This window comes from Gossypium hirsutum, chromosome A11, assembly GCF_007990345.1.
Source record: "Gossypium hirsutum isolate 1008001.06 chromosome A11, Gossypium_hirsutum_v2.1, whole genome shotgun sequence".
In the NCBI taxonomy this organism is placed as follows: Eukaryota; Viridiplantae; Streptophyta; class Magnoliopsida; order Malvales; family Malvaceae; genus Gossypium; species Gossypium hirsutum.
The window spans coordinates 40,772,489-40,786,157 of NC_053434.1; positions in this window are offsets into that span (position 1 = coordinate 40,772,489).

Here is a 13,669-nt window from a genome sequence, read left to right on the forward strand (position 1 = left end):
CAAGCTCGATTGTAAGTACACCCTAGCCTCGTTTTTTAATGTTCTTTATGTTTTTGAGATCTTTGAAGCATGATCTAGCTATTTATACCATTATTTTGAGCTAGGTTTCATGTTCAAAAACTTACCCATGTGTGACATGCATGTATTTTGGTGTTTAATGGAGGAATATGAAAGTTTGATGCATGATAAACATCTTTTACTAAGTAGTTTTTCATGAAAAAACACCTAAAAAGGACCTTTTTGTAAAAGTTACAAAATAGGTGGTTAAAAATCTAATTTGATAGAAAATGTGGGTTGATATGAGTATGATATAAGTTCGGCTAGGCTTGAATATCAAAGAAAATGAACACATTTCATTTTAAGAGCCTAGGGGCTAAGTTGTAATTATGTGAAAGTTTAGGGATAAAATTGTAATTTTTCAAAAGTATGATTTATGGACTATTTTGAACAATGTGATAATTAAATAAGTGAAATTTACTGTTATAGATTAAGAAAAACGGAGTCCAGACCTAAACTGAGGAAAGAACAAGGTTGTGGACTAAATCGAATAGTAGCCATATTTTGGGTGCCAAGGTAAGTTTGTGTGTAAATAATGCAACTTTACATTATTATGTATTTAATGCTTTAATATTGCATGAATTGTATAATTGTCTTTATGGATTTAATTAATGATGACTCGATGACGATTCAATGAGTTCGATACCTCAAAATCCCGGTTGAACCTTAGGAATAGTCAGGATACAAATGTCATGACATTAGGGTTATGTATGATCCCATGTAAGACCATGTCTGGGACATGGCTTTGGCATCAATATGTAATTTCGTGCGAGACCATAGCTGGTTATTGGCATCGATATGTGATCCCATGTCAGACCATGTCTGGGACATGGCATTGGCATCGATATGTGATCCCATGTAAGACCATATCTAGGATATGGCATTGGCATACTACCATGTGTCTGAGAGTTCCCAAGTATCCTTTAGTATTCCAAGTGGTTCAATGGGTAATCCAACAATTATGTCAAGGAGATGACAATGTATGATCATGTTGAAAGAATACAGGTACGTACACAAAGCTCATAAACATTGAGATTATGAATCGATGAGACCTCAAAAGAAGTGAATGAATGAATTATGATCCAGAGTTTTATTGTACATTATGTAAATGGCATGACTTAAAATGCACCAATGATACTTGATGAGATTGTGATAAATATTATTGTGTTATGTGTATAATATTTCATGGTTAATGTTGTTTAATTATTTACATGCAAACTTACTAAGCTTTATGCTTACTCCATTTTCTTTTCCATTTCCTTATAGTGTCACCAAGCTAGCTCGAGGATCAAAAGACATCGGAGCTCGATTCACACTATCAAACTAATCTTTTGGGTATAGTGAATTTAAGTATTTTGATTATGGCATGTACAGAGACTTGGTATTTTTATTGTATGTCATATTGGTTTAGCCAAGTGTGTTGGCTTATAATGATTTGATGATTCATTTTGTATATGGCCATGAGATATGGCTCATATTAATTAAGGGGATGTAACCATATTCATAAATGCATGTATGTGCTATGTTCACTCATGTTGTGGTTAAATCCATTTGGCATTGATGAATTATGGATATGATTATATATGTTTGATGATGGAAATATGAGTAAATGACATAATAAAAACTAGGGCATGAATGTATGAAATGGAAGTAAATTGATGTTTCATATTGCATGTGAATTTAGTAAGCTTGGTCTAAATAAAATATGAAATCTTAAGCAAGTATAAATTGATAATAAGTTGACTTGCATGAGCCATGATTATGAATGTGTAAGTGAGAATGTGTCATTAAGGGTGACAAAAGGCTTGGAATATAGCCTTAAAGTTGTCCACACGGGTAGACATAGGGCATGTGTCTAGGCTGTGTGTGACACACGGTCTGCCCTATGGGCGTGTGCTCTGGCTGTGTGTCCCCTGCACCCTATTACATGCAAAACATAATGCTAAGTAGTAAACAAATAGGTAGAGACACGGCCGTGTATCTCAGCCATGTAAAAGACACAGCCGCAGGACATGGGCATGTGCCCAGGTCGTGTGAAATTTGCACTTAATTTTTGGAATTTAATTCGCCACATAGCCTAAGCACACGGGCGTGTGTCTTGGCCGTGTGACCCTAATTGTATTGATGACGTCATAAATAAAGAGTTACACGGGCTGAGGACAAGGACATGTCCTAAGCCATACGGGCGTGTGTGACCACATTGCCTACCCACACGGGCGTGTGACCCTATTTCATGATAATTTTCTAAGTTTTCTCAAAGTTTTCTAAAGTTCTCAGTTTAGTCTCGAACTATACCCGATGTATGTTTTGGGTCTCGTAGGCCCATATGAGGGACAATTTGCATAGGTATGAATGGATTTAATTTGAACGAAATTTTTATGACCTGATTTTGTATGCTGCTTGTGATTAAGTCTGGTAATGCCTCATATCCTGTCTCGGCGTCTGGCACGGGTAAGGGGTGTTACAGTTTTTTCTTTTAGGATTGGACATTGCCCTTTCCTAATTAGTGCCTAACATAACATTTATCACCCATTTGACTAGTTGTTTGCTTCATGTTCTTCTCTTGATTCAAAGGAAGTGCCAACTTTTTATTATCCATGTAATGAAGGGACTATGCTGCATATTCTTTCAACTATTCCTTGTACAATGTTGATTCAATTGTATCTTTTAAATAAACACAATATTTAGTTTTGTGCTTGGTGTATTACAAAATTAGCATCTATGGGCAAAATGTCTTTTAGATTGATCGACCCTCAATGACAAAAGGGCTTTAAAATTCCTTAATTCTCTCTATTTCACTAAGGATATATGTTGACGAAGCATTAAAAGGGTTGTCAGTTTCAAACTTGTTATAAGGTGCTTTATTTACTTTCCTTTTTGGCTATTAGCATTGGATTTGGTGCCCTAAGTGTAGTATTTTTGTCTATGTATACTTGTATTTTTTTCGAATAGATTGGTTTAATAAAATTATGTAGTTGCCCGTTTTTAGTGAAATCGAAACAATGGTTTCGAGACCATAATTCTGACGAGTGAATTATTATTTTATTATTATTTTAATGTCTATGGGATTATAGTAAGGTTGTATTAAAATTTCATTAAGAAATTTTGATGTTTGCATATTAATTAAGTACAATGGACTAAATCATAAAAAGTGTAAAAGTAGAGTTCTATTAGTTAAAAGGGCTAAATAACTATGGAAATAGAAGTAAATGGACTTAAATGGTAATTATACCATTCATAAGGTTAGTGGATGTGCATGGCATGGTTTTATTGAAATTTTGGAAGTTTTTAAAGGGTAATAATTATAGCCTAAAGTGAATAAAACAAAATTGTTCATATTCTTCATTCATCAAAACTAGACCAAATTTAGCCATTAAAGGAGGGGAGGATTCGGTTAAGCTTTATTCTCTTGCATGGTATGATTTTGAGTCCTATTTTTAATGATTTTAGGTTTTTGAGTTTGTTGTAGCTTAATCTAGCTAACTAGGGGTTAATTTGTAAAACTATTAAAGGTTGAGGGTTATTCCATGAAATTTTTTTAAGTAGGTTTTGATGTTAAATGATAGATTATGCATTTTTGTTGAAAAATAAACTAATTTTGTTAAGTGAATTTTGATGAAAATAGTAATTAGGGATTAACTTGTTAAAATGTGAAACTATAGGTTTTATTGTGAAATTATGGTAATTATAAGTTGTTTCAAGGTCCTTTGTATATGTGATTAAATTGGATTTAAGTTAAAATGGTTAAATTACAAGATATGAACTTAAAGACTAAATTGTGAAAAGTTAAAATATTAGGGACAAATTGGTAACTTTGCATAAATATGAGTTATGGATGAAATTGAATATTAGAAGTACTAAATTGATTGAAATTACTTATCTAGATCAAGATAAGCCATGAACGTTCCTAGATCGAGGTAAAGCAAAAGTTTTGGATTAGTTCGATTTAACTTCTACGCCTCTAGTCGTCAAAGTAAGTTCGTATAAATGGTTATCGTATTACTTTTATTTAAATTGTATGTTATTATGTTATTTATAATGTGAATTGGTCGATGTAGAAACAAATCAATGGTATGACGGTTATAGAGTCCCGGTTGAACTTTGGGAATTCGTAAGATACAAATGACATGTCATTAGGGATTTCATGTTTTGGGTGCTGGTCTTGAATATCCTACTGATGGCTGAGATCCATCATTTATATCAGATTCTCCACAGCTTGTGTGAGCAGTATCATATAGCTTATTTCGACCCACAGTTCATGTGAGCAAACCCATTTAACAGCTCATGTGAGCAATGATGTAAATGAAAGGTTACGATTATATGTTAAGGCATACTTTGTGTGAGCTTTCCTGAGTATTCAATAAAATTCTAAATGGTTTAACGAGCAAGAAAAGGGTTTGAAATGGTAAGTCTTCAAATGGAATTATGCATAAGTTTATGGAAAGAATGCATGAATCAAATGATGTATTTTATATGGAAAATGACTTATCATATTGTTGGTTCAATTGAGATATGTACAAATGTGCTAACTTGTGTATTGATGGTGACGTATAGGCTTATGCCAAGCTTATGGTTTGGATTATATTATGCTTATGCTTTATATTATGCAATTGAAATGGTAAGTTATGTTTTATTTGCGAGCTTACTAAGCATTAATTGCTTACGTAGTTTCTTTCCTATGTTTTATAGATTATTGGAAGCTTCAGTTTGGAAGCTCGTCGAAAATCTATCACACTATCCACCAATTATATTGGTAGATTTTGAATGTTTTGGCCAAGGTTTATAATGACATGTATAGGTTGACTTGTTATGTTATTTTGGTGAATGGTTCGTTGGTGTTTTCCATGTATAAGTTTTGAAACTTATCTTGGTTTGGTACCATTTGATGCTTTGTCAAATTGTGTCAACTTGATTATGCTACTATGCATATTTAAATGGATCTTATGGTATGTTTGAAATGATGTGTTAATGGTTAAGTTTGTGGCATTATTGGGTAAATGTTGAACTAGATTTTAATGATTGAAAAATGGCATAATTGACTTGTTTAGATATGTAACATTTAGTTGTTGATTGAGGTTCCTTTGAATGGCAATATTGGTTAGTTGTGTTAAGATTTTAAAATGACATTTTGATGTGTGTTTAGGTGATGCTTAGGTCCCTTTATTGTGTGCAAATTAGTTTGAGAAGTTAAGCATGATATGGTATGGAAATGGTTTGATTCTAGGTGAATTTTAGGTCCACACGGCCTAAGACACAGACATGTGACTCAACCGTGTGAGACGCACAACCTGGTGACATGGCCATGTGTCACTTGATGATTTCCTTAGGTTGCAAGGCAATGAGTTACATGACCTAGCACACGGCCTGGCATACGGGTGTGTGGAGCAACTCGGAGAGCTACACAACCTAGCACATTGGCGTGTGACATGGGCGTGTAACCTTACTCAAAGAGTTACAGGTGGAGATACGGGCTGGGACATGGCCGTGTGTCCCTCGTTCGAAGTTTACATGGTCTAAGACATGGGCGTGTGTCTCAACTGTGTGAGGCACACAGCTTGGCCACACGGCCGTGTGACCCCTATTTTCAAAATTTTGTGACTTTTTCCTAGACTTTCCAAATGAATTCAAATTGGTCCCAAATCATTTCTAAGCTATTTGTAGGGCCCCGAGGGCTTGATCTAGGGACATTGTGTATGTATATGATTGGTTTACCATTTGTTTATGTTAATGAATAAGGTTAAGTTTAAATGTTTTCAATTGTATGGTAATGCTCTATAACCCCAATCTGACGACGGACACGATTTAGGGGTGTTACAAATTATCCATGAATTACATTAATACCCTTCATATATTGTCCTCAATGGTTTTTGCACGCAAAGAAAAATAAAAGAAAATATTAGCTAAATGATTTTCTAATGTTTAACTAATACTAAGAGATATTACCTGGTTTGATTGTAATATGACAAGACAACTTATATTAGTAGATGAAACTAAACATGTCCTTAGTCTAATCGAAAATGAGAAAACCAATTGAAAGACTAATATGTCATCTATCAAGTCCGATGGGGAGATGCTTCATCTTGAGCATTGGAGCGGATGACTCCCAAAAGATAAGAGACATAAATGTGACTAACATTAAATCGTATAAGATCTAAGTAGAATAGATCTTAAATTCGTTTATGGATTTATTCACTTGTAACATTTATAGTGTGACATACCTTAATCTTGAGGGATGATGGACTCTATGTGACTCATATACTTTGATGTAATTAAAAACTTTATTTGAAATAGATAAGGAACCGAAAGTTGGTGCATTGGGTATATGACTTCTGCAATATGTTGCATCATTCACAATAGTGAAATTCATAGTCCTAGGCATGGGTAAATGATATCCTCTCATTGTCACTACATGATAGATGAAAAGTAAAATGTCGTCACAGGTCGTTTGCCTTTGTGATAAACGACTTAATAACTATTTAATAATTATTAACTTTTCATGAAGGAAGATGTAATAGTTACTATTAGATAAAATAAGATCAAATTGGGAGAACGAATTTATCCCAAAAAGATTAAGGATATCCTATGAGGGTAACACACTTATGACAAGGTCAATGGACGAGCATTGGTCGAGTAGCTTTCGTAATGATATGTAATCGGGGAGAGCACGGTCAAGATTCTATAATGGAATAACTTTATGACTAAATGAATGATTAATAGGTAAAAAGGAAAAAATTAATTATAAATCATTTAAGCCCTAATTATATATGTTGAGTTGGTCCTTTTACTAGCTCATTGAAACCATAATGAATTGCATATAGAATCAAATGCATAGAAATGGATAGAAATGATAAAGTTAGATAAATAAGTTACATTAAAAAATGAATTCTGTTTCTCACTAAGTATGAAAATGACTTGAAAATTAATTTAAGTTTTTTGAATTATTATTTAATCAAATAGTTGAAGTATGAAAAATGGAATTAAATTAATTGGTCATCATGAACCCATTGAATATGGACAGTGAATATATTTTTCATAGATTCTTTTACGGTAAAGTTTCCATGAGTTAATGGAATTAGAATTGGGTTGAGAAAATTATTTAATTAGAAAAATAATTTAATAAATAATATTTATTTTGGGAAATATAAAAATTTATATTGGGTTGGATTAAATTATAAAGTTTTGGATTAAAAGTCTAAGAAACATATAATTAGACCCAATACATGATAGATCCAATTCTACCCCCTTATTCCTTGTAGAACTAAGGTACTAAAAGTACTAGTTTTTCTATCAAATAACTATTATTTGTATTCTACTAATTCAACAACGATTTTTATCTCTCCCTATAAATAGATGACATTGGTAGGGCAAAAAATAACTATTTTGAGATATTGTTATTCTGCCCAGAAATAGTAAGAATTAATTTTCTAAGTATAAATTCTATTTTCTAGGAATAACAATTCTACTATTTTCTATTAAAAGAAATTTACTTTTCTACTGAAAGTAAGAAAATTATTTCTAGTTTTGTGTTTGATTTGTGATTGTTCGTGCCCACATTCGAAGCGATTAATGTTACAAGAATAACAAAGAATGTCATTCAGTTGAAAGTTAGGAACATCAAGGATCCGTCTCTAACGAAGCATAGGTATTTTTCGAGAAAGGTTTATTACTATAAATATCATAAATCGTCCAAGTTTTCAAATTTTTATTTTTTCACTATTATAGAAAATCGTTTTTAAACTGGGAATTTTTGTCACATCCCAAAACTGGCCTAAAAGTTTCAAGGGTAAAATATGAATTTTAGCCCATATGTGTTCAGAATTTCATAATCATAGTACCCGTTAGTGTTTTCAACAATGGCTTTTAGAAAATTAATTAAATCAATTTTTGAGAATGAGATTTAAATACCTTTAATTTTGAAAATAGGATAGATTTGTAAAAAAGAGTCAAACTTGTGAGTTTTTAAAGGCAATTAGACCAAAATTTAAAATTCAACCTAAAACCCCTTATCTCCAGGTTTTATTTTCACGATAGTTTTCTCCAACTATATGCTCTTGTTCTCCCTTGCTCCCCAAGCTCCTTTCTTACACTTTTTGTTTTTTAAACCTTAATTCTATTGATTTTTTTCATCCTCATAGCATTAATCTACATAATATTTCAAGAAAACACCTCAAAATCTCATTGATTTCATTATCTTCCTCACTTGTGAGTTTTCTCAGATTCGCGTCAAAAGTTTATTTTTCTCCCATCAAAGGTGACTGTTGATCTTTCTATTGATTTTAGATATTATATAGCCTTTAAAATTGAGCTTTCACTCATTAAATTGCATGTTTTGATAAAAAAAAGTCAAAAATTGGGTCGTTAATGGAAAATCTCAGATTTTTGAGCAAAAACATGATGTCAAAGTGTTATTCAATTAGTTTTGACATGATTAGAAGGTTTCCAAAACAAATTTAAGGTTCCGTTAAAGATTTATCAAGTTTTAATGAATTTTCGTCATAGTAGCCATTGTAGTCAATTAATTTCGATACTATGAATTTAGAGATTTTGTGTAGTTTAAAGGTTGGGAATTACTTGTAGATGAATATGTAGATCAATGAAATTCGCTTCATGCAAAAAGATTAAGCTTAGATCGAGATATTAGAATTCTAAGTCTTCTATGTCGAAGGTGTCGGTTACAAGAGAACTTAGCTTAGGCTTATGTTTTTGCCTGTTTGAGGTAAGTCATTAGCTGATTGTTGGTTGTGTATTTGTGTGGTTTGACTTGTTAAAGCGTCAAAGTCGATATGACCTTCAACGAGTAGAGACAAAGGCAAGGAAAAGCTTGTTTAAGAATTAGGCTACTTGGCGAAAGTATATTCGATGAGTATTTTGGAATTGCTACTCATAAATGATTCATTGTGTTAATTGAGAGTTTAGAGGTAGCCTAAAACCCTATTCTAAATTTCGAGTGTAAGTGTTCTCTTACCTATGCTTAACATGTGATAAATGTGCTTATGTGGTTGTGATAAATGTGCTTAACTGAGATATGTTCGGTGTGATAGAGAGTGTTAGCTATATGCTTCACTTATGGGACAGGTTCAACTCTATGAGTCATTTGGCATGTTGGAGATCCATGTATCCAATGAGTGGTGATAGTGCCCACTTTTATGTTTCATAACCTCAAGTGCCAAATTATCATTATTTATGACTGCTATATAAAGTGATATATGCTTAAATGCTTATGTAATTACCATGAAAATGAACTAATATGTTTTGTATGAGTAAATATAATATGACAGCAAAGTTAAGACTGTTATAATTATGCTATTTAGTTGTTGTTAATGCATAATGATTTGTTTGCGTGGTAGTTATTCTGCGCATTCACTGAGCTTGTTAAGCTTATCTACTCCTTTTAAACCCTTGCAAATAAGAAGTGTTGATGCAAGCAGTGTGGCCTTCAAGGGGTGATCCAAACTAAAACTTTAATAGCTATTTGTAGGTGTTTATTTGATTATTTATGTTTTGGGGAATAAAAGCAATGTGGTAGACTATATGCTATGACTATTAAGTTGATTACATGTTTATCTTGCTTAGAACTTATGGACTTAAAGTATGTTTTATTATTTTCTTGCTTCTTCATGATTATGATGTTTTTGGTGCCCATTTTATGAGGTGAATAATACATGATGTTTGTGGTTAAGTTGGTATGGATTATATGCTTGAAACTGTTGTATTATTATGGTCTGGAGTGAATGTATCAATATTTTTGTTTTAAAAACAATACTTCAGTGATTTTTGAAAGTGCAGGAAATTAGTTTTGTATGTTGGTATCGATATTTTATCACAATTATTGATACTCGAGGTAAAATTATCGGTATTTTTCTAGTGGTACAGATAATTTTCGAGTATTTGGTTTTTAAACGAGAAACAGTAAGCAGTTTTGGTATCTATTTTTCAAGCGGTATCGATACCACTTGAGAGAAATATCGATACCACGCCTTCAATATTGATACCTACGTAACTATTTTGGAAATTTTGCTAAGTGGTCCTAATGCATGTTAATTTTATTTATATGTTCACTCAATTTATGCTTAGCATATTTTAATTAAAAGCAAAGATTGTATGACTTATAATTCGCATGAATTTTAAATAAAGAAGACGTTTGGTTAGTCATGTGATAGTGTGTAATATTTATGATGCGTGACGGTGGTGTAGCGTCCTAGTATTAAGGCTCGGTGATCGGGCTGGTTATAGGTTGTTATAATTTTTCCAACAATTGGTGCTACGAATCATGCCTGTCAGATCTTTAGCGTTGGGGGAGTTGGTAGGGCTAAATAAATGTTGCCCTCCATGCGTATTCAAAGCTAGGATTCTCTGGTGGTCATACAAAAGGGGATGTCCTTTGTGTGGCATATCAAATCTATGCTAGGGGAGTTGATGAAGGATTTAAACGCCTCTATGTTAGTCGATTTCATTTTTTTAGTTTATGTGTACCTATGGGCTTTCTCGTAAAGGGTGAATAACTTGTTTGATTTTATCATCTATTAAAGCGTACTTGAAATGTTGCGATCAACACCTACGATAAATGCTTGAATAGGCCACTCAACTGTAAACCATTTGACTTCAGTGTTTGTAATGCCTTCAACTCGACCCGATTCACCAAATTCGGATTTTAGGTGTTACTTCACAATACTAGACATAATTTTCAAAATAATCTTCTAGTACTCTTGACTTAAAACATTTTTCTTATTACTTCATCTAAATTTGAGTATCTAAAGAAAAAAAGAAATGTATTTAAAAGTAATATAATACATTAAACTTGTCACTATATCTTTTACAATGTAAATGTTTACTAAAGACAGACTCTTTAAGGTTTAATCCTACAATATGCTACTTTTCTATATAGTCCATTATATGCATAATAACTCGATCTGTAGCTTCCTTGGCGTATTCCTGGCATCGTCCCTTTTGACTAACTTATCCATCCAATAATACTTGAAATATAAATGTCACACTTATAAGTTACACAAACTTAGTGAATTTGAAATACAAATTACCTTTAAACCTTTCATGTTGAACTCTTTATCCTGATTATTTAGATTACCCATGTTTGTCTTTGGCGGATACCTTCACATCATCAGAAAAACACATGCTTATATGCCACATACTTCCTTAACATGTTATCTTTCGTTTAACTAAATGGCTAACTCTATATCTTACCAAACAATACTACATTTTTTCCTCTTAAAACATCAAATATACTTCTTAAGAGAATATCTCTATAGCACCCACTTTCCACAGATTTCCTTTTTACATATCCGTAAACAATTTTCCCAAAACGGTCGTTCACAAACATTTGTTCACTGGTGGACACTTACTATCTGAACTCTCATTTGGCAGATTCCTATGTTGATGTTTGATATTATCAGACTATCAATCAAATCATTTCACAGTTCAATACCCAACATATGCTTGTATGGATAGTGGACTATCCAGACCATTCAGATGAGATCTATAAGATCCTCGAACAAAACACAACACTATTCAGATATGGCGGGTTCTAGATAACTTGAACTTAACCCTACATAGTATAGACAGCTTAGACCAATAGATACTTATATCTTTCATAATTGCGAATATGCTTGATTCTAAACTAACAGATTACCATGGCGGATACCTTCATTGAATGTATAGATACATACTTCTTTTCAGGAAACTTCCCTTGAGACTCATTCAATTGCAGCACAAAACTAATCAAACCAACATAAATTTAGACATATCATACCTTATCATAGAAATATCTATCAAAGAACACTTAGAGTGTACCCAAAACTTACTACAAAGGTGAAGCATAATTCACCATATAAACTTATCAGAGTATGTCATAAAGGCAACATACATGAGTACTCCATAAAGGCCAACAGAATGAGCCATAAAGGCTAAAAAAAATGTGCCACAAAGGCCATATAGATTATGGCACAAAAGCTATACAAAATGCGCCACAAAAAGCTATACATAATGCGACCCAAGTGCCCCACGTACTGTCATGTTTGCGATATGGATTTGCCTAAACTCACATAGCATGAGGTTACCCATCATTACCTTAGGACATGTAAAAAACCCTAGTAGATAAATACAACTCATTCGCTCTTTCCAGAATATGCCATGTCCATGAAATTTTTTTAGAATTGTCATACCCAAATTCGTGTTTACTATCCCGACAGACTTTATCGAATACCACTACGGTGTCAAGACTCACATCACATCATCTCCCAACACTCCATTACACCTCAATTCTCCCACATTTTCAATTACGCATCATATATCTAATATAAGTACACATTACGGTAAGCTATACTCATTTTCTTAACCAAATCATACTTCAGTGCATGTTTCACACACATCAACATGATCATAAATCATAATATACATCCTAGACACCTACACATAGTTGCTTCATAGAATCACATACACCTATGCATACAATTCGTAACATACTTGACTCACAAGGACGCTACATCAAGATTACATATATATCTTTAGGAGTTATTCAAGTACTCATGCATCGTTACTAGAATATCGATCTCAAGGGAACTATCTAGAAGGACTTGTAGGAGTTGATATTAGAAACTCACCTAATAAAGTTTGAAGCTCCAAACTCAGACATCCTTCTCGACCCAACGATAACAATTGCTTAAAGAACACAATTCACCATTAAAACCCATTTACATACATATTGCTAATATTTCAATCACAGATAACCCCCATGCAAGGTCTTGTATTCATAACTTATTATTTATATAATTTTTAATAATCTATTCTTTCAAAAACTTATAGGCAAAGCTATAATACTTACCAGGAAGTGGAATAACCACTGATTAAATCAAAACCTTTAACTTTCAGTTTAATAGAGAAAAGATACAATTAGATTTAAGAAAAAAATCAATGAGTAATATTGAAGAAAGAAGAATCTTTCTCAAAACCCTTCACACACACACCAACACACACACACACACACACACACACACACACACATATATATATATAACCCATTCTCGCTTAGTAGAACTTAACAAGTGTCACTTAATTTAGAATTTTTCCTTTTTTATAGCCTACAAATTTTGAGAGAAACATAAATGAAAATCCTACATAATGGATATTAGACAAGTCAATCTAGTTACTCCCTAACCAGGTCACTTTACAACCCAAGTAGCACAATACTCAGACAAATAAGGCATACTATACATTTGACGGTAACTCATACCATAGTTACCTTATCTCTTACACATTCTTTTTCTTTAAATAGTAGAATAACCTGAAGTAGAATCTTTACTTACTTACACAATGGTTACTATACGCCCACATATATTCGCCAGCAAAAGCAATTAGGCGGATTACGCTTCTCCAAATAGATAATTTCACTATTACATGCCTTAAGCTTAGATCCGCTAGACTTGGGGTGTGATAGTGTTATTACATTAAATCTGTGAATAAACTCACTGAGCGACTCACCCTTCTTTTTTTGATAGAAAGTGACTGTACTAGGCTTTGCAGTAATGTTTTGTTAGTGAGGAGTCTATTCATGAATAAGTTAGATACCACGACCTTGCATGGTCATTGAGTGTCATGGGGA